This window comes from Kogia breviceps, chromosome 4 (genome assembly GCF_026419965.1).
Source record: "Kogia breviceps isolate mKogBre1 chromosome 4, mKogBre1 haplotype 1, whole genome shotgun sequence".
NCBI classification, from domain to species: domain Eukaryota; kingdom Metazoa; phylum Chordata; class Mammalia; order Artiodactyla; family Physeteridae; genus Kogia; species Kogia breviceps.
This window is the reverse complement of record NC_081313.1, coordinates 43508314-43528102: the sequence shown is the minus strand read 5'-3', so window position 1 is coordinate 43528102 and position 19789 is coordinate 43508314. Positions and strand designations below refer to the sequence as shown.

General features: G+C 42.1%; 1 long non-coding RNA gene across 3 annotated transcripts in view; it reads left to right on the top strand.

Annotated features, from left to right (window-relative positions):
* Window positions 1-19789, top strand: part of LOC136793998 (uncharacterized) — a 73937-nt gene that overhangs the window by 41352 nt on the left and 12796 nt on the right. The gene's annotated exons all lie outside the window — the stretch shown is intronic.

Genomic DNA, 19789 nt, shown 5'->3' with positions numbered 1-19789 from the left:
CTCAACCAGAAGGAAAAAAAATCCTTGTTTAACCATAAACTTTCTCATTCATGTTAATTTCAGGGTAAGCTGGAATTATAGGATGGGAACTAGCTCTGGATAGTTCAAAACCAGTCATGAGAGCCTTTTTAAATTTTGTGTGTGTGTGTGTGCTAGGCGGGCCTCTCACTGTTGTGGCCTCTCCCGCTGCGGAGCACAGGCTCCGGACGCGCAGGCTCAGCGGCCATGGCTCACGGGTCCAGCCGCTCCGCGGCATGTGGGATCCTCCCGGACCAGGGCACGAACCCGCGTCCCCTGCATCGGCAGGCGGACTCTCAACCACTGCGCCACCAGGGAAGCCCGATGAGAGCCTTTTTCTCCACAGAGAATTTATAATACTCTCTAATATGGAAGGAACATAAGTGTTTAACAGACGAGTGGCTAAAGATGTGGGATATATATATATATATATATATATATATACACACATAATGTGTATATATATATGCACACACACAATGTGTGTGTACATATATACATGCAAGAGCACACAATGTGTGTATACACACGCGCGCATGCGCAGCGTGCGTGTGTACACATACAATGGGATATTAGCCATAAGAAATGATAGCTTTCCATTTGCGACACCATGGAGAGATCTAAGGGGTATTATGCTAAGTGAAGTTAGTCATACAGAGAAAGAGAAATACCATATAATATCACTCATATATAGAATCTTAAAAAACAAATGAACAAACATAACAAAACAAACAGAGGCGTAGATACAGAGAACAAACTGGTGGCTGCCAGAGGGGAGGCTGTGGTGGTGGGTGAATGAGTAAAATAGGTGAGGGAGATGAAGACGTACAAACTTCCAGTTGTAAAATAAATGAGTCATGGGTATGAAACGTGAAGTGTGAGCGAAAATGGTAAAAAAACAAGGCACTGTCTTTGTACGGTAACAGATGGTAATGAGATCTATCATGGTGATCATTTTGTAATATACGAAAATATCAAATCACTGTGTTGTACACCTGAGCCTAATATAATTACGTCAATTATACTTCAATGTAAAAAGCTCATAATGCCTCTTAAAATTTTTAGCGGGTGGGGATCAAACTGGGAATTTGAAGAGAAATTTCAGTGTCTCAAAGCATATTTCACAGACCTTTGGGAAGAGGTATATCTAAAAACTACACACAACGTACTATTTTCTCTTCAAATATGGCCTTCATTCTCTGTCCCTACTTGGTTTACAGGGGAAAGAAATGTAAGTCTTCCCTTCCGGGTTCTACTTCTGTGTCTGTCTTCTGGGTCTGCCCCTTTGTGTCCATATTCGTTCCTCTAAGGCCTATTTGTCCTTCCACGCTTAGTTTCATTCAGCTTTGCAGCAACAGCCATTGCACCTTCAGCCATAGCCACAGCGGGTGATCTCCGGCTGGCTGGTCAGAACTCAGAGCAGCCATGGGTGGGATCCTGCAGCAGAACAGGGAAGCATGTGCTCCTGGCAGGATGCTCTGGGCCCCATTCTATCACACCCCATCAGATTTTTGAGACACCATCTTGCCCCAGGGATTGGGCCTGGTTAAAATAAACTGTTGAGAACACCCCTAGAGAATGGTTATCTGGGGAGGTTGGGAAAGAAGGAAAAGGAGAGTCATCTTAAAGATAAAAGAAAACAGTACCGGAAATGGGGGAAGAACCAGGGGGAAAGGTTAGCTCTTATCACAGCCAAACTGGTGCGTCTTGCTCTGTATTGTCTAAAATATCTCCTTTGACCAGCACTTTACAGGCTATCTGCTGGTAACTGCCACTGATTTCACAATCCTGAATCTGAGGGTGCCTATCTATTGAGGAGACTCCAACATGAAGCCCATTGTACCTTTCCCTAATTTTAGCTCGAATCCAGGCATGCTGACATATTTTTCATGGGAGATCTGTGCACAAGCTCACTCACTGCAGACAAGCCATTCTCCTGCTATGTGGAAATCTCCCATTTCCCTTTCCCCACTGTGTCTTTGGTCAACAGTTATAAACGCTCTCAGACAGCTGGTTGTATATTAAAGTCTATTTATAACAGTCAACGGACAACTGCTTGTTTATGGGGAATCATGGCAGTTTTTGCTTAGGAAGGACAATTGGGGTATTTCTTCTGGAGTGGAGCGGGTTCAGCCGCTGGACTCCACAAACATTGCCTCGCTTGTCTTCTTACATTCTGTGGACTGAGGTTACCCTGGGTGCTAATGGTGAATTCAAACCCGGCACAGACTGCTGGTTCTTCACTCAAGGTTCTTGGGGTCTGGACAATGGAAAGCATAACACAATAATACTTTGTAAGGAACAAAGAAGTAAAGAAGTACAAAAGTACCCATAGCTCTGAGGAATAGCATACTCTGCTCAAAAATCTGCAGTAGAGTTCATGAAACTGTAGATTTTTTTTTTCTCTCCTATGGCTCTACTCAAAATATGACCACATAATAACTTGTTAGTATTCAAAAAACTCTATTCTGATGGGTCTTGAGGTGCTTTTTTTTAATTTCAGGAAGTTTAACAACTAGAACATAACACAACTGAAATCTACTGGTCATGAATGGGCAGTGAAATAAATATGCTACCAGGAAAAAATGTTTGGATTCCTAGAGAATGTCTTGCATAATGTGTTTCTACTAGTTCTAACTTTAATGGGATGGCTTCCCGCTTCCCCAGTTTTTTTGAATAATAGAATAGGTAATGATATTTAACTTTAAAATAGAATGCATTTGGTTTTTAATATAAGAAAGCATATAGAAAAATTAAAATGGACTCTAGCCTCACTGACCAGACAAAACCTTTTATATTAGAAAGAAACTGTCACTAGTATGTGGTTAGAAAGCTCAACTGAGTAGCTTTACACAGAACGTGAAATGAAAACTAAAACTAGCCAACATTCGTGTTATCAGTCCAGAAAAAAATGTATCTTCATACACATCTATATCTGTGTCCTTAGAGCAGTTTTAAACGAGTGTATTTAAAAACTGCAACAACCTGGTCCACGTTTTGGTTGTCTGATTCTGATTTCAATTTATTTCACCTCATCTATAAAACTGAGCACATCCACTGCATTTTATTGTGCCTTCTCCAAAAGATGCTGATTTCACAATAAATATGATTTGAGTGACTTTTAATAGTTAAGAACTTAAATCCTGTAAACTAGGATTTCAAAAATTCTCAGTCACTTTGCTCTTCTAATCAGTGTTATCCCTAAGTGACTACTTACCCAAGTTCCAATGCTTTTGCTGGATTTAGTAACTTTTTGAAGCATTGTTTAACTCTAATTTTTCTATGTACTTTTTTTAAAAGACTAGTTTGGAAAAGAAGCAGACTTGTGTTGCTGGTACAAGTTGTTCTTATTTCTTTACTAATTTGGGACTGCTTTCCAGAAACAGCAGGATAAAGCCTGTTTATTCTGCTCAGTGAGGCCTCTTTGAGATTCGGTACTTGGGCATTTTTCTTTTGGTTTCTGCTGCAGCAAAAGGTAAATTAATAATGAGGTGCAGATGAATCAGGCCAAAGCCCTTTCAAGAGAAGCCTGTACGGTAATATCGGGCTTTCAGTTCTCACATTCTGCTTAAAGTCTTGGACTCTTCTGGGATGTAAAACTGCAAAACCTTCTGTAGAGGCTGGAATCAGTTTCAGGTTGTTCAGACAAGATCATCATTCTTATTCTCAGTTCCCACCAGAGGAAGAGCTGAAGGTTGAACTATTGAAAGCTTTTCTTGTGGCCACATAGATGTTAAACTGTCAGAGAAGGGGAGAAAGAACAGTTAATTCACCTCAAATAAAAGCCCCTTTCTGTGGGTTTATCAGTGAAAGGTAGTAAAAGTTTTACATTGACTGATGCCTCTGTGAGTTATCTGAGGTGGAGATAAACAACTAAAATGGGAGGATAAAGACTTAAGTAGGTCAAAAGGAGTATTTTCAGAATTGTATTCCATATGTGAATATAGAACATGCTGGAGGGAGTAGTCAATAGAAACAATAGTGGCACATCATTTAAAGCAGAGAAAACTAGATTTATTAGTTTGGAGCCATAGTTTAATATGGTTTTACTGGGGAAAAAAATCAGAGTGGTTTTTCCCTTCTAGCAGTTAAAAGGTCTGAGATTTTTAAGAACTGAACACTCTTTGAGGGACAAGATCTATGTAATTAGAATCTTCCACACACTATGTAAGGGTAACTTTTAGAAGACAGAAGTTATAACTCCTCAGGATCAGCCAGCCCCCAAGATAGACCCCCTATCCAGAAGAACACACTTCTAAAAAGCCAGCAAAATTCCTTCCAGCTAATTTTGGGGGCAAGAGGGGTTTGACAAGTCTTCCTTTCTTCTTAAAAATCACTGAGGGCTTCCCTCATGGTGCAGTGGTTAAGACTCCACCTGCCAATGCAGGAGACACGGGTTTGAGCCCTGGTCCGGGAAGATCCCACATGCCGTGGAGCAACTAAACCCGTGCACCACAACTACCAAGCCTGCACTCTAGAGACCGTGAGCCACGACTACTGAGCCCGTGTGCTGCAGCTCCTGAAGCCTGCACACCTAGAGCCTGTGCTCTGCAGCAAGAGAAGCCACCACAGTGAGAAGCCCACGCACCGCAACGAAGAGTAGCCCCTGCTCACCTCAACCAGAGAAAGCCTGTGCGCAGCAATGAAGACCCAACACAGCCAAAAAAAAAAAGAATAAATAAATTTTAAAAATATTAAGAAACAGTCACTGATAGGGTAGGTTCTTAGGAACAATGAATGGTGATTTTGAGCATCTCTTTTCTCTTTATTTTCTTTTTTATTGTTGAAACCACAGAGAGAGTGGCTTCCCAAGAACACTGAAGCAAAGAAATAGAACATGCTTTCACCAAAGCTTTCTAGGAAACTTTGAAAGGGTGGCGGCATAGGGGGGAGGTGGATTATTTAGGAAAGTAGCTTAAGGTCACTGGTGGCAGAGCAGAGAATCAAGGAGAGAGAGAGCGGAGCAAACCTAGGACAAAAGCTATAAGCGCTGCTGGATGTAGTGAAAATCTCTGGGGAGCTTAGGGGATGGGGAAACTGCTTGAGTGTCCCTTTGGAAGCAGAGGGTGTCCCTGATACCCTTGAGGGCAGTGCTTCTCTGTGCTGGCTCAGTTGGGCCAAGATGGGCCTGGGGCCACTAGGACATAGTATATTAGAATCTCCATAGAGAGGAATCTCTACAGTAGTCCTGCCTTATCCTTGGGGGATGCATTCTAAGACATCCCCCCCCCCCCCCCGTGGATGCCTGAAGCCATGGCTAGTACTGAACCCTATGCATACTATGTTCTTTTCCTATACATACATATCTATGGTAAAGTTTAATTTATAAATTAGGCACAGTAAGAGAATATCTGAGCTGCCAGCATCACTATTCTTGTGCATTGGGACCATTATTAGTAAAGCGTTACTTGAACACAAGCACTGCAGTCCCGCAAGAGTTGATCTGATAAGGAACATGGCTCCTAAGTGACTGACAGGTGGGATACTCTGAGCAAGGCCTGATTCACATCCCCCACGGGACAGCGCGAGATTTTATCACGCTGCTCAGAATGGTGTGAAATTGAAAACTTATGAATTGTTTATTTCTAGAATTTTCCATTTAATATTTTCAGACCATGGTTGACCGGGGGAAACCATGGAAAATGGGAGACTGTTTAAAATCCTCTTTAGGTAATTTGAATGTGCAGCCATGAAGTCAGCTTCTGAACAGGCATGTAATACATGTGGGCCATGAGGGAGTAACTATTCCAGAAGAGATCTTGTGAATTCCAGCATGGACACCCTCTTAGGTGGTAACCTTGGGTAACACTGCAGGTAATGCCTACTTCATGGAGTGGGCTGGGAAGGTTATCCTTGTGGTTGAGTTCAGAGGTTTGGAATCAAAAGCACTGGGTTCAAATCCTAGGTCACCCATTTACCAGGTGTATGTCCTTTGGGAGGTTGCTTAATTTCCTTAAGCCTCAGTTTCCCCACTTATAAAACAGGGATAATAATATGTGTATGGAGGATTTGGTTCTGTAGCTGTCCTGAGTATGCTGCTTGGCCTATGGAAAGCATGCAAAAATTGTAGCCGCCCTTTTTCCCCTCTCTTCCTCCTCTTCCTGTTGTTATGTCTAATGCCCAACGAAATGTGTAAATACCTAAAGGTTAACCTTTCTTCCCATTTCCAAACTTTTTGTTAATGCTCAACATGGGATACTAACAGACTGTGGAACGTTATTACAACATACATACTGTATAATGTATAATGCCCCTGCCTGTTGATTTTTTTCATTTTCCTATATTAAAATCTTTCATCATAATGTGAACAGAATATGTGCAAGGACTGAATACTTGTTGTCTGGGTGGGATTCAAGTCAAATCAAATGTGACAACATTTTCTAGAAAATAATAATGACATCACCACCACCTAGATATTAACTGAATGTGCTAAGCACATCACAAGGACTGCCCAATTCAACATAGTATCTCTTTGAGGTCATTAACAGAATTGCCTCTGTTTTTTCGATAAGAAAATGGAAGTTTACAGAAATTAAGTCATTTGTCCAAGGTCAGAGAGCCAGCATGGGGTAGAAGAGGAAGAATTCTAACTCAGGCAGGCTGGCTGGGCATAGCTCTATGCTTACCAGGCCTCACTTGCTGTGGGTGAGTGTCAGGTTCAAAGTCCTCTAAGGCAGACCTGCTACCATAAGAGAAAAGGGAGCACCAAGAAGCCTTCTCCAAGTTGCTAAATAGCAGCTTTCCTCATGTGTGGATTGCTGTTTAGTGGCACCGTTTTCACACTGTTATTTTGGGGCCTGGTATGATTGTTCCATGTTTACATTATTTGTGTGTATCTGCATATCTCTCCAAACTTGTATGTAAAAAGAAGGTGAAAAGGCAATGAGATTTCTCAGAAAAATTATATCAACTTTATTTTTGAAGTTTTATGTTCTTATTGTAAAACAGGTACAAAAATGAAAATAACAGCATGTATAATATCCTAGCATATTTCAAAATGTACATTTACATATGGAAATCTACAGAGGAAAGTAAATCCTAAAGGTTAACACTAAAATGTTGACAGTGGTTATCTCTCTAAGGCGAATTTGGGTTGATTATGACTTTACCTTTATGACCTTTAGACTTGTCTGAATTTTTTCTTTTGATGGGCATGCGTGACTTTTATAATCAGCAAAATAAAAATACATGCCCACTGTAGAAAACTTGAAAAAATCCAGAGAAGTATAAAGAAACTAACAATCATCCCATTCCTAACACTCAGTTAAGAATGCTAACATTTTCGCAAATTTGCTTCCAGTCATCTCTATACGTATGTATCTTATGTGATCATACAATATTTATAATTTGGGTGACTCAATTTCTTTTCCTTCCCTTTTTTTGGTTAGTATCTGGTAAACATTTAATGATATTAAATATACTTCTCAGGCATTATTTCAATAGCCACATAATACATCACCTATACAATTTACTTAACTATTGTCCTATTTTTCTACTTTTTCGTAGCTATCATCAATGAAGTATTAAACATTTTTGTTTGTGAGTCTTGGTCTATATTCCAGAATATTTTCTAGATTCCTAGAATGGCTGGGTTAAAGTGAATGATCATAATTTGGTTATCTGTTGCTATGTTACAAACTGATCCCCAAATGAGCAACTGAATTTATTATCATTCATGATTCTGTGGGTTGAATGGTCTGAACTTGGCGGTTCTTGTTTGGGATTTCATACAGTCAAATGCAGGCTGGGGCTGGAGTCAGGAGGAGACTTCACCAGGCTGGACCTTCAGCAGGGCTTCCTCACACATGTGTCTGATGTCTTGCTGCTCCTCCACCATGTGGCCTCTCTCCAGTGAAGTGGCCTGGATTTGTTCCATGACACTCAGGGCTCCAAGAGACGGGAAGGGAAGCTGTCAGTCCCTTCAAGGCCAGGGCCCGGTGCTGGCACAATGTGACTCCTACCATGCTCTACTGTTTAGAGCAGTCACAGGCCAGCCCAGATTCTGGGGTGTGGAGGACTACATTCCACCTCCCAGGGGAACAGTGGCACGTGCCTACGGGGAGGGTTAACATCGATGGCAGCCATCTCGGGAGTCAAGTTGCCACCAATCACTTTTGAAAATGTTCTCAAGTTTAGTTAGGTACGGTTTTAAACTTGTGAAGTGGCTGAAAGAAATTTCTCTCCAAAAGAAATCTTGCTAATGACCCTTAAAGGAGGATGAGTGAGGGGGCCTGGCCTCTTAAGACTGGGCCTCCTCAGCAGATCTCGATGTACCGTGAGGACGCTGCTGGGATGGAGAACGAACGAGTGAGAGTTACGGTTGAATGACTTGCCATGCCTCAGGCAAACACAGAACTTTCCCATTCTCCGAGGTCCAGCTCAGGCTGTCCAGGCCTCCAGGGCCAAACCTGGGCAGAGGTGCCAGGAGAGAGGTGGGGCATGGTCGCAGGGCCGTGTCCTGTGGCACACGGGTGAGCCCTCGCTGGGAAGGGGTTTGAGGGAGAGAGGGCTGGGAGGGGAAGGAAGAGGAAGGCCCAAGACAACATGACTAACTGAGAGAGAGATCTTCTACTCCGGCCTAAAGATACACGGATGACAGTGCTTGTCAGTGCTGGGCATGTCAGCCAGTATTGTCTATCTGGGAAGGGTTGTCATGTTGCTTGGTGTGAACCCTCCACCCAACGACCTGAAATCTAGCATTTCACCCTGGTGGAAACTCCACCACATGTTATTGTGAGGCTCTGAAATACTTCAGGCACGGGAAAAATGAGGACTCATCCTTCACCTGCCTCGGTGGCTCCTCTGCCCCTCTCATGTCACTCCTGAGCCTCCCCTCTCCCCATCCACCCCTGCCTATCACAGGAAGTAATGCCCCCATCCTTAGCTGTCCCAAACCTCCACGGAGGCAGGCAGCAGACAATAGAAATTAGGAGTGTGGCTTCTGGAGCGGGCTGCTCGGGTTCATAGGCTGGCTCCACTCAGCAGCTGTGACTTTTGGTAACTTGTGCAGCTTCTCTGCACCTGGACTTTCTCACCTATAAAAGGGGTACTTTTTTTTTTTTTTTTTGCGGTACGTGGGCCTCTCACTGTTGTGGCCTCTCCCGTTGCGGAGCACAGGCTCCGGACGCGCAGGCTCAGCGGCCATGGCTCACGGGCCCAGCCGCTCCGCGGCATGTGGGATCTTCCCACACCGGGGCACGAACCCGTGTCCCCTGCATCGGCAGGCGGACTCTCAACCACTGCGCCACCAGGGAAGCCCTACTTTTTTGTTTTTGATTGCCAGTTAACTTTATTTATTTACTGGGAATATATATATCAAGTATATAAAATGGAGTTTAACAAGCAATTACAAAGGAAATACTTTGTACGACTACCACCCAAATCAATAACCCCCCAAACCCCAAATATGCACACCCCCTTTACAACTTCACCGTCATCTTTGTTTGTAGGCAGCATCTAGTTGGGTTTTGCCTTTTTATCTAAACTGACAGTCTCTTTTTAATTGGTATGTTTAGATTATTCACATTTAATGTGATTATTGATTGGATTAAAATCTACCACTTTGCCAGCTCTTTTCTATTTGGTCCAAACTTTTCTTTGTTTCTTTTTTCCTCTTTTTCTTTCATTAATGGGGATTTTTAAAAATGATTCCATTTTATTTCCACTATCGATTTATTACTTATACCTCTAAAAATTTTTTTAGGGCTTAACATCATCTTTAATTAGTCTATCTTCAAATATTATACTACTTCGTGTGTAGCGTGAGGATCTTACAACAATTTCCAGCTTCCAGTTCTTCCCTCCCACCCTTTGCTACTGTTGTCATACATTTTCTTTTCTTTTTTTTTCAGAAAAGTGTATAAATTTCATTTTTTAAAATAACATCAACCCTCCATATATATATATACACACACACACACACACATACACACACACTTATATGCACACACACACATAATTATAATTACATGAGCCCAGAGAAGACTACAGAGCTACTAGGTTGTTAACACGATTTGGGGATATGGTACGGTAGGGTGGGAGAGAGTGATGGTGGAGAGGAGGAATTAATGCAGCATTAAGAAGAATTCAGGGCTTCCCTGGTGGCGCCGTGGTTGAGAGCCTGCCTGCCGATGCAGGGGACACGGGTTCGTGCCCCGGTCCGGGAGCATCCCACGTGCCGCGGAGCGGCTGGGCCCGTGAGCCATGGCCTCTGACCCTGTGCATCCGGAGCCTGTGCTCCGCAACGGGAGAGGCCATAGCAGTGAGAGGCCCGCGTACCACAAAAAAAAAAAAAAAAAAAAAAAGAATTCATAAGTGTTCTGTAACAACAGTAGTAATATTGTTAGAATGGTGGCTTGAAACAATTAATGTGCCCACAAAGGACCAACCTCCATATATTAATTTGTCTTTTGGAATAATCTGAATGATGAAAATAGATTGATGCACCCTCAGCTCTGCTTTTCTGATAGTAAAATTGCCCAGAACTGTGAGGCAGTATTGAAAGCTAAACTTAATTGTCTAGCTCTGGATCAGATTCAGGATCACATAATATGAAGAGTAGTTAAGGGAGTAAGTGCCAATATTAATTGATTTACTGGGATATGAGTGCTTGGTTTTAATTTTTGTTTTGTTTTGTTTTTACAACTCAGACACACATTGTATTTTAGTTTTTACAAGAGATAAATAAACTGACACCAAGCATTGTAAATGGATGACCACAACAAAAGCAACAATGATTGCAATTAGCAAACATGAAATACACTCATACTATGTCATAATGTTGACATTCAGTCCAGTAATCCTCCACTGTAACAGCTCCTTTACTTTGCGGTGAAAATTGATTTGTATATTTTTTGCCTCTGAGTCCTTCTGGGGTTTTTTGTTTTTAATTTTTTTTTATTCAAACAGAAAGTCACAAAAATTATAATCATCCTCATCAGTTCACTCAGTATAAAAGGGGTATTTAAAGATAGTTTCATCTCATTTGGTTGTAGTGAGGATTGAATGAACTAACTCATGTAGTTTCTTAGAACTGTGTGCTACACACAGTAAACACAAAGCATGAGTTATTTTACCCTGTATCACTTTTTTTCAAACTCTTAATTTTTAATTGAGTTTAAAATTTTGTTTTTAGAGCAGTTTTATGTTCACAGCAAAACGGAGCAGAAGGTACAGAGATTTCTTTTATTATTTATTTATTTTAAATAATCTTCTATTTTTATTTATTTTTTTGCCATGCCATGAGGCATGCAGTATCTTAGTTCCCCAACCAAGGATTGAACCCGCAGCCCCTGCAGTGGAAGTGTGGAGTCTTAACCACTGGACCGCCAGGGAAGTCCCCAGAGATTTCTTTTATATCCCCTGCCCCCAAATATGCACAGCCTCCCTCCCTCCATCACTGTCAACATCTCCCACCGGCATGTTGTACAGCTGTTACAATCGATGAACCTATAAGTGATTCATCATAATCGCCCAGAGTCCATAGTTTACATTAGGGTTCAAGCTTGGTGTTGTGCAATCTGTGGGTTTCACCAAATGTATAACATAGCATCATACAGCTTAGTTTCACTGCCTTGAAATCCTGTGTGCTCCATTTGTATCACTTTTAACTGCAGCTTGTCTCAAACTGTACATATAATAAGGCATTTCTTAGATATGCTTTGTTTCCTCTTCTGAACCAACTAAAACTGAATTGGTTTATGTGACTTGCACAGTTTTACTTGTTCCACAGAGCCAAGTGCAGCACAAGGCAAAAGTATACTGAATAACTGGGTAGATGGGCTGATGAATGAGTGAGACCCTTGGATGGGTTGAGAGGACTCAAGTTTACATGAGATACATTTTCTTTTTTATACTTTATTATTTTCCATGTTTTCTATGAGCATCTTATTTTTTAGTCAGAAGTAAACAACACCAAGGGTGGGGTTTTTTGGTGGCTTAAAACCAAACATAAAAACTCTGTTCCTCCTCCTTCTCTACTCACTGATTCTTAGCCCTGGTTCATCTTTTTGGAAGTAAGCACCACCGTTATCTGTGGTGGGAGGCGCTGAGTTTTCCAGTTAGCGTTCACTTGGGCAGTAGCTAAGGGCATAGATTCTGGAGCCAGACGTGAGTCCAAATCTTGGTTCCTCCCTTCCTTGCTGTGTGAACTTGAGCAAGTTACTTACTCCTCTGTGCCTGCCTTGCCTCATCTGTAAAAAGGGGATGATGATGGTAACACACTCATTGAGATTTGCGAGGATTACCTGAGTTAATACAGGTAAAGTGCTTAGACAGTGACTGGCTTGTAATACGTGCTCATGAGGCCTTAGCTCATGTTCGTTATGCCTTAAAGCTTTTTAGGACATGTGGGATCAGTTCCACTTCAGCACTATCGAGGGTCTGTGTGTGTGCCCTTTTTTTACTGCCACACCCACACTCTGGCCAGAAGAAGTACAATTCTGACAAAAGAAGCTACGTTTTCAGTTTTTGTACAAATCTAACTTTAGGCTTCTGCTACCTTTTGAACTACAACTCTATTGGAGTATAATAAACATATCAAGAAGTAATTAAAAAGTCAAGATTGATTACATGCTAAGTTGTAAAGGGGGAATCTGCTTGCTCCCTTGATCCTCCTTTCACTCTTTAATTGCACCAGCAAAATGTAACAAGCAAGACGGTGGAACTTGTCTGGTTGGAGGTGGTCCAGGCAGGTCCTGTCACTCCATATCCCAGGCATCTAGGCACAAGGTATGAGAATGTGCATGGCTGGACCATATCACCCTTCCAGCCAAGGCACCAGTCACTAGACCCTTCATCTTAGACAAATGTGCAACGTTGTGACTTCTTCCGATCAAAGTCAAACCTGAAGTGAAGTCCAAATCCAAACCTCTTTGGTTATTATTATGCTTCTGTTAGCCTGAGGTTCCCTGAAAGTTTCTAGATTGTGCAAGGTTTGATTTGGTCAGTATAAAAGGCTCAAAACAAAATGATCCTATTTGCCAGAAATGCTGATGTGTCTTATACAAAATAGAGTTCATTTCACAAACATTTCTGAGCAGATACTGGGCTCCAGGCACTGAGGTAGGTGCTGAGGATATCGTGGTGAACAGGTCAGTGAAGTTTCTCTCCTTATGGAGATTCCAGTCCAGCTGAGAGTCAAAGACTGACTTGTGAATCAGTAATGTCCAGTGCCTCAACATTGAGAGAGGAAACAAAAGCCCCACACCTTTTTTGTCTTTTTGTAAAGATCCAGGATTCTTTCCTACGATTCCAGGTCAAACCTCAACTCAGGGGGCGGGGGGCCGGGTGGTGTCTGATCAACTTTCTTCCCCCTCCCCTTCTCTTCACTAACCCCTCTTTCCAGGTCCTCATTTGCCACACTGGCTTCCTGTTCAAAATCTGAGGATGGTGCTTTTGACTGGTGGATGTATTAATATGGATATGCTGGAGAAACAGGAAATAAGTATTATGTTATATTTTATATATACATGTGTGTGTGTATGTGTGTATATATATATACACCTCCTATACATATATGGTTTGTTATAAAGGGTTGGCTCACTGGTTATGTAGGCTGAGAAGTCCCAGGAGCTGCAGTTGGCAAGCCTGGAGATCCAGGAGAGCTGGTGGAAGAGTTTCAGTCTGAGTTCAAAGTCCTAAGAACCAGGAAAGCCAATGGTGTAAGTTTCAGTGTGAGTTTGAAAGCAGGAGACCAGTGTCCCAGGTTGAGTAAGCTCAGGCAGGAAGAGCGAATTCTCTTACTTGCCTTCTTGTTCTATTCAGGCTCTCCGTGGATTGGACAAGGCACACCCAAATTGGGGAAGGCAATCTGCTTTATTCAGTCTACTGATTCAAATGTTCATCTCATCCAGAAACACCCTCCCAGACACACACTCACAGACATACCCAGAGTATCTTTTAACCAAATATCTGGGCACGCCATGGTCCAGTACATTGATACATCAAATTAACCATCACAGTGGAACTTAGGTCACATGCCAAAATTCTAGCTGCAGAAGAGGCTGGGAAAATAAGTATCTGGCCTTTCAAACTTACACAATGAGATATTCTGCAATTCTGTAAAGAAAGGGTCAGATACTGGGTGACTAAAAAGAATGCCAAAAGTTTCCTTCAGGCTAGAACCCAGTTTTCCTGATTCCAAGTCTAGTGCTTTCTTTACTACATTGTGGATGCCACATTCCACTCGCCCCTCCCTTTACTTTTTTTTTTTTAAATTATTTATTTATTTATTTATGGCTGTGCTGGGTCTTTGTTTCTGTGCGAGGGCTTTCTCCAGTTGTGGCAAGCGGGGGTCACTCTTCATCGCGGTGCGTGGGCCTCTCATTATCGCGGCCTCTCGTTGTGGAGCGCAGGCTCCAGACGCGCAGGCTCAGTAGGTGTGGCTCAGGGGCCCAGTTTGCTCCGCGGCATGTGGGATCCGCCCAGACCAGGGCTCGAACCCGTGTCCCCTGCATCGGCAGGCGGACTCTCAACCACTGTGCCACCAGGGAAGCCTCCTCCCTTTACTTTCAAAAAACAGTCTGGTGGGGTGAGAGAGGGCTGAGAATTCCATTCTTCAGAGTGTATTTAATTATTTCTACACTGGAGCAAATGCCATGGACTGATGTTTTTTCATGGGAATTCAAGCCCCATTCTCTTTGGCAGAAAGTCCTAACTATTTTTGGAAGCTGGAAAAAAATTCAGAGAATCTGGTTCACTTTTGGTCATGTACAGTAATGTTATTTTTACGTATCTAGGACAGTGACATGGTCAATGCTTATTTTTAATTGGCTTTCTGGGGACACAAGGGTGGTCTAAGAGGTCGGGAACAGGGGAGGAGAGTTGCTCACAGTTGGCTGGAATCCTCTCCTGAAGGGATCCTCACTCACTAGCAGAAGCCCTCTCTCCCTGGGTACCTGAGATTGCTTCCCTCCAGAGCCTACCAGGCTTCTCTCCGGTCTTCTCATTTTCTTTCGATTCCAGCTAGAATGTTCTGTAAGGTTTGGTGCAAAGTGCTTTAGTCCAAGAATCAGGACTCCAGCATTTGAGTTGTAGTCCTGTCACTTAATCACTGTGGGTATTGAGTGAGTTATTTACTCATAGTTTCTTTATCTGTGAAACCAAACTATTAGATTAGATACTCCATAATCAGGGTGCTTTGGCTATGAACCAGACCATCCAAGGATAAAAATGACTTTAAAAATAAGGAACATAATCTGTCAAAATCAAAATTCTGGAGTTAGGGTAATTTCATGGATTGGTTCAACAACTCAATGAGATATTCGAAGACACCAGCTTTGTCTTACTGCACTGTCATCTTCACCATGATGTCTCTCCTGATAGCTGTAGGTGGCTGCCAAGATTCCAGATCCAAGAGTCCATCAGATCAAAGAGGAGAAGTCAAGGTTACTTCCTTGCAAGTCTTTTTATTAGGGAGGAAATATTTCCTAGAAGAACCCAGCAGGTTTCTTCTTAGGTCTCAAGCCATGGTTACAAAGGAAGATGGGGAAAAGACCTGCAAAATCTTTTCCTTTCCCAATGTTCTGTGATTCTTTGGTTCTTTGACATTTTTCATCAGTGAATACAAGGATCAGGCTTTGGCGCTGTTGCTTGAGTATTGGGTCTTGTGTGACTTTGGAAAGATAATAGAACAATGGCCTCCTCCTATGAAAAGTACATGGAGAGAATCTTGGCAATACTCTTTGGAATATTTTTCATGGGGGAAGTAATGAGTTGTCTGTTTATGGGAGTAATTTTTCTTCTTTAAATATAGAAACATCATACAAATATACCTAATATATGATTCCTATAAAGTCTGTGTTTTTGCCTAATTTCTCCTTCTGTCAATATAGTGCATCCTAACCATGTGGCAATATTGGAAGTATCCCATTTACCCCAGCCATAGGTTGGGTTCTCTGGACGCAGACACTGAGCCAGGGATTAACACCTGTGGCTCTCTGTAGTATAATTCTTTTTTTAAAATAAATTTATTTATTTACGTATTTATTTTTGGCTGCATTGGGTCTGTTGCTGCACGTGGGCTTTCTCTACTTGCAGCGAGTGGGGGCTACTCCTTGTTGCAGTGTGCAGGCTTCTCAGTGTGGTGGCTTCTCTTGTTGTGGAGCACAGGCTCTAGGCTCATGGGCTTCAGTAGTTGTGGCACATGGGCTCAGTAGTTGTGGCACACGGGCTTAGTTGCTCCACGACATGTGGGATCTTCCCAGGCCAGGGCTCAAACCCGTGTCCCCTGCATTGGTAGGCGGATTCTTAACCACTGAGCCACCAGGGAAGCCCAAAGGAGATGTTTTTTAAAAAAAATTATTTATTTTATTTATTTATTTTTGGCTACATTGGCTCTTCGTTGCTGTGCACGGGCTCTCTCTAGTCGCGGTGAGCGGGGGCTACTGTTCGTTGCGGTGCGTGGGCTTCTCATTGCGGTGGCTTCTCTTGTTGCTGAGCATGGGCTCTAGGTGCACGGGCTTCAGTAGTTGTGGCTCGCGGGCTCTAGAGCGCAGGCTCAGTAGGTGTGGCACACGGGCTTAGTTGCTCCGCAGCATGTGGGATCTTCCCGGACCAGGGTTCGAACCCGTGTCGCCTGCATTGGCAGGCAGATTCTTAACCACTGTGCCACCAGGGAAGTCCCAAAGGAGATGTTTTTAATGACCAGAAAAACAAATGGCTTAATTACTTTAGTCCATATGCCATCAGTTCCCAACTTGTCTGCAAAAGGAGCCAGACAATGCGTTCCTTCTGCGTGCTTAGAAAGAAATGAGTATAGTGAGCATACGATATTTTCTGTCACAGAAACCAAACTCAAAAATTCCCCATTTTCCTAAAAAATAGCATCTTCCCTAATGTCATACTTGCATATGCTTCTCTTGTTTTGATTCAAGTTCCAAAGACATGAATGCCCTTAGTAATGACTGAGAGATTTGGGGGACCAGGTTCAACCTGTGTGTATGTAAGTGACCATCTCTGAGGCTACCCCAAAACTAAATGGAATTATTTGTGTGTCCTCTCAACACCATTGATGTAGCCAGTTGAGGGTCTATTTCTTCCATTCTACCAAGGGGAAGGCTCCCTGTTCTTCAAAGTTCTTCAAAGTCTATTTCTAACTCTTCAAGTTCCATAAAGCCTCAGATATCTCCTGATGCCTGCAGTGGATAGGGTGCTTTGTGAGCAGGTGTGAGACTGCATCTCTTTTCTGAAGTTTCCCAAAATAACTGGGAGGGGTGTATGTTTCAGAAAGGGCAGCCTGATACTCTTTGCGTACAGTGCAACAAAAACAGGATTTGTGCATTATTGATATTTCTGTGACTTCTTTTTGTATCCATGGGCTGGAAAAGTATAGAAACATTTGAGATATGTTCATTTTAATTTTGGAGGGGGTGTTTTACTATTTTAAGTCTTTATACTTTGTAGCATTATAGTTAATTTTGTAGTCAAAGAGGCACAAGTTTGAGTCATAGCCCAAGCACTTAATTTTCTTGGTAAATCGTTTATTCTTCCTGAACCTCTGCCTCTTTGTTGGTAAAATGGGGATAATAACACCTACTAAAACAGTTGGGAAGAAAATACAATAATGTACATACAGCACTTAGAACAGTATCTTCAAGATAAGGCTTGGCCTACAAGTTGTAATTATTATCTTCCTGCATCTATTTTAGGCTTCAATAAGGCAGGGACCAGGTCTTGTATCTCCCACAGTGGCTAGGATAATGTCATGAACACCACAGGCACTGGATAAATATTAAGATAATTTAAGATACCTCCAGCAGTGCTTTGATTGTTCTGTTAGAAATGCCCTGTACAAATTCAAGACATAATAAGTATTATATACTTTTTGGAGGGCATGCTTTTGATTCCCTATCAATAAATTAAGCATTTTTGCAAGTTGTTTGACAACAGTAATTTTTATTTTATGTTTTTATTGAGTCAACTGATTGCTTGCTGACTATCCCATTGTGAACCTGTGAAAAGTAGGATGCAAGATGGCAGGCTGGGGCAAATGGAGAGAAACCACTCAGCAGACACACAGCTGCAATTGTGGCCTCATCATCACAATGCCCTAATCAAGGGCTAATTAGTTACTATTGATAATTCATGTATCCATAATGAGCTAAATGCTTGGGTGAGAGATAGAAGTCCAATGACAAAGGTAGAAAGGCACAGCAGTAGAAACCATCACTGTTCCAATAAAATTCATCCTGTATGAATGTTATCTACACTGCAGGAAGCCTAATTTCATTTCTACCTTTAACTGAATGACACCTTAGAACACTGGGGCTTGGGCTTGGTTCTGTCAGAGTATATTTAGTACTATAAATCAAAATCCAACAGAAGCTCTTCTTACAGAAAAAAGATAGGGGAAACAAGGCAACTGGGTTCACAGATCAATTCAAAGTAGCATGTTTTAAAACTAAGTATTAAATTATAGAGCGCTTGCTCTAGTACAAATATAAACCCAACAATCAAATTGAAAGAAGGTAAGAGTTCTGCTTCTGGGCATTAATTCAAGGTAGTATCTGCAGACTGCTGGGTAAGGTAGAATGGGCTAGTGAATTAATACTCAATATTTTTTTTAAAGTGTATGTTTAGGACATACTTTTGTAACTAAAAAAGCCACCATGGAAAAACTTTACTAGTAAACTTTTACCTCCTTTCTTGTTGCTGACAGATACTTAGTGTTCACTGTCATTGTTAGTCTCCTAATTAATATCTCAGATAGTATCAACAATATGGATAAAAGCTGGACTGAATCTTTTGGGGGGGCGGTTATAACCACTGACCTAGGAGAAAACACACTGGGCTGAGAGTATTCACATCAAATATTTATCTGCTGATTTAACCAAGTCACCTAAGCCCTGGGTGCCTCAATTACTCCATCTATAAAGTATAAATTACTTACAGGGACTTCCCTGGTGGCACAGTGGTTAAGAATCTGCCTGCCAATGCAGGGGGATGTGGGTTTGAGCCCTGGTCTGGGAAGATCCCACATGCCGCGGAGCAACAAAACCTGTGTGCCACAATTACTGAACCTGTGCTCTAGAGCCCGCGAGCCACAACTACTGAGCCTGTGTGCCTAGAGCCCGTGCTCCGCAACAAAGAGAAGCCACCGCAATGAGAAGCCCTCACACCTCAGCGAAGGGTAGCCCCCGCTCGCCGCAACTAGGGAAAGCCCGTGTGCAGCAATGAAGACCCAACACAGCCAAAAATAAATAAATTGATCAAAAAAATAAAAATTAAAAAATAAATTACTTACAGATGTTACAAGAATCAGAAGAATTGCTTACAGATAGAATTATGTAGCATATGTGGGAGAACTTTTCACAGTGCCTCTTAAGTATTTTCTGTACACAAAAGACATTGTATATACCCCTTACCTCAGCTGTTCCTTCTTGTTACCCAAGCAACAAAAATCTTGTCAGAATCCATGGAGAGAGAGATGTCACTTCTGAATGACAACAAGAGTTTAAAAAATACATTACAAAGGAAGGGATTCACACCAAAAATTAAAAGTGCAAGGTTACACTATAAACATGAATTCTTGGATCCAAACCTTGAGATGTTTGTTCATGTAATGGGAGCCTAATTTTGGGGTGTGGGGAGGAGAGGAGCTACTTAGTGCCTCTCTCAGAACTTCTTTGTAAATATGAGACTGGGGCATAGAGGTGTGTGTTGAAAGGGATCTAGAAGGATGCTGAACAAAGAAGTCCTGCCAACTAAGCCACAAGGACAGGGAAGGGGCCCCCAGGGGCCTCTGGCATAACAATGTCCTCTTTGGAAATGC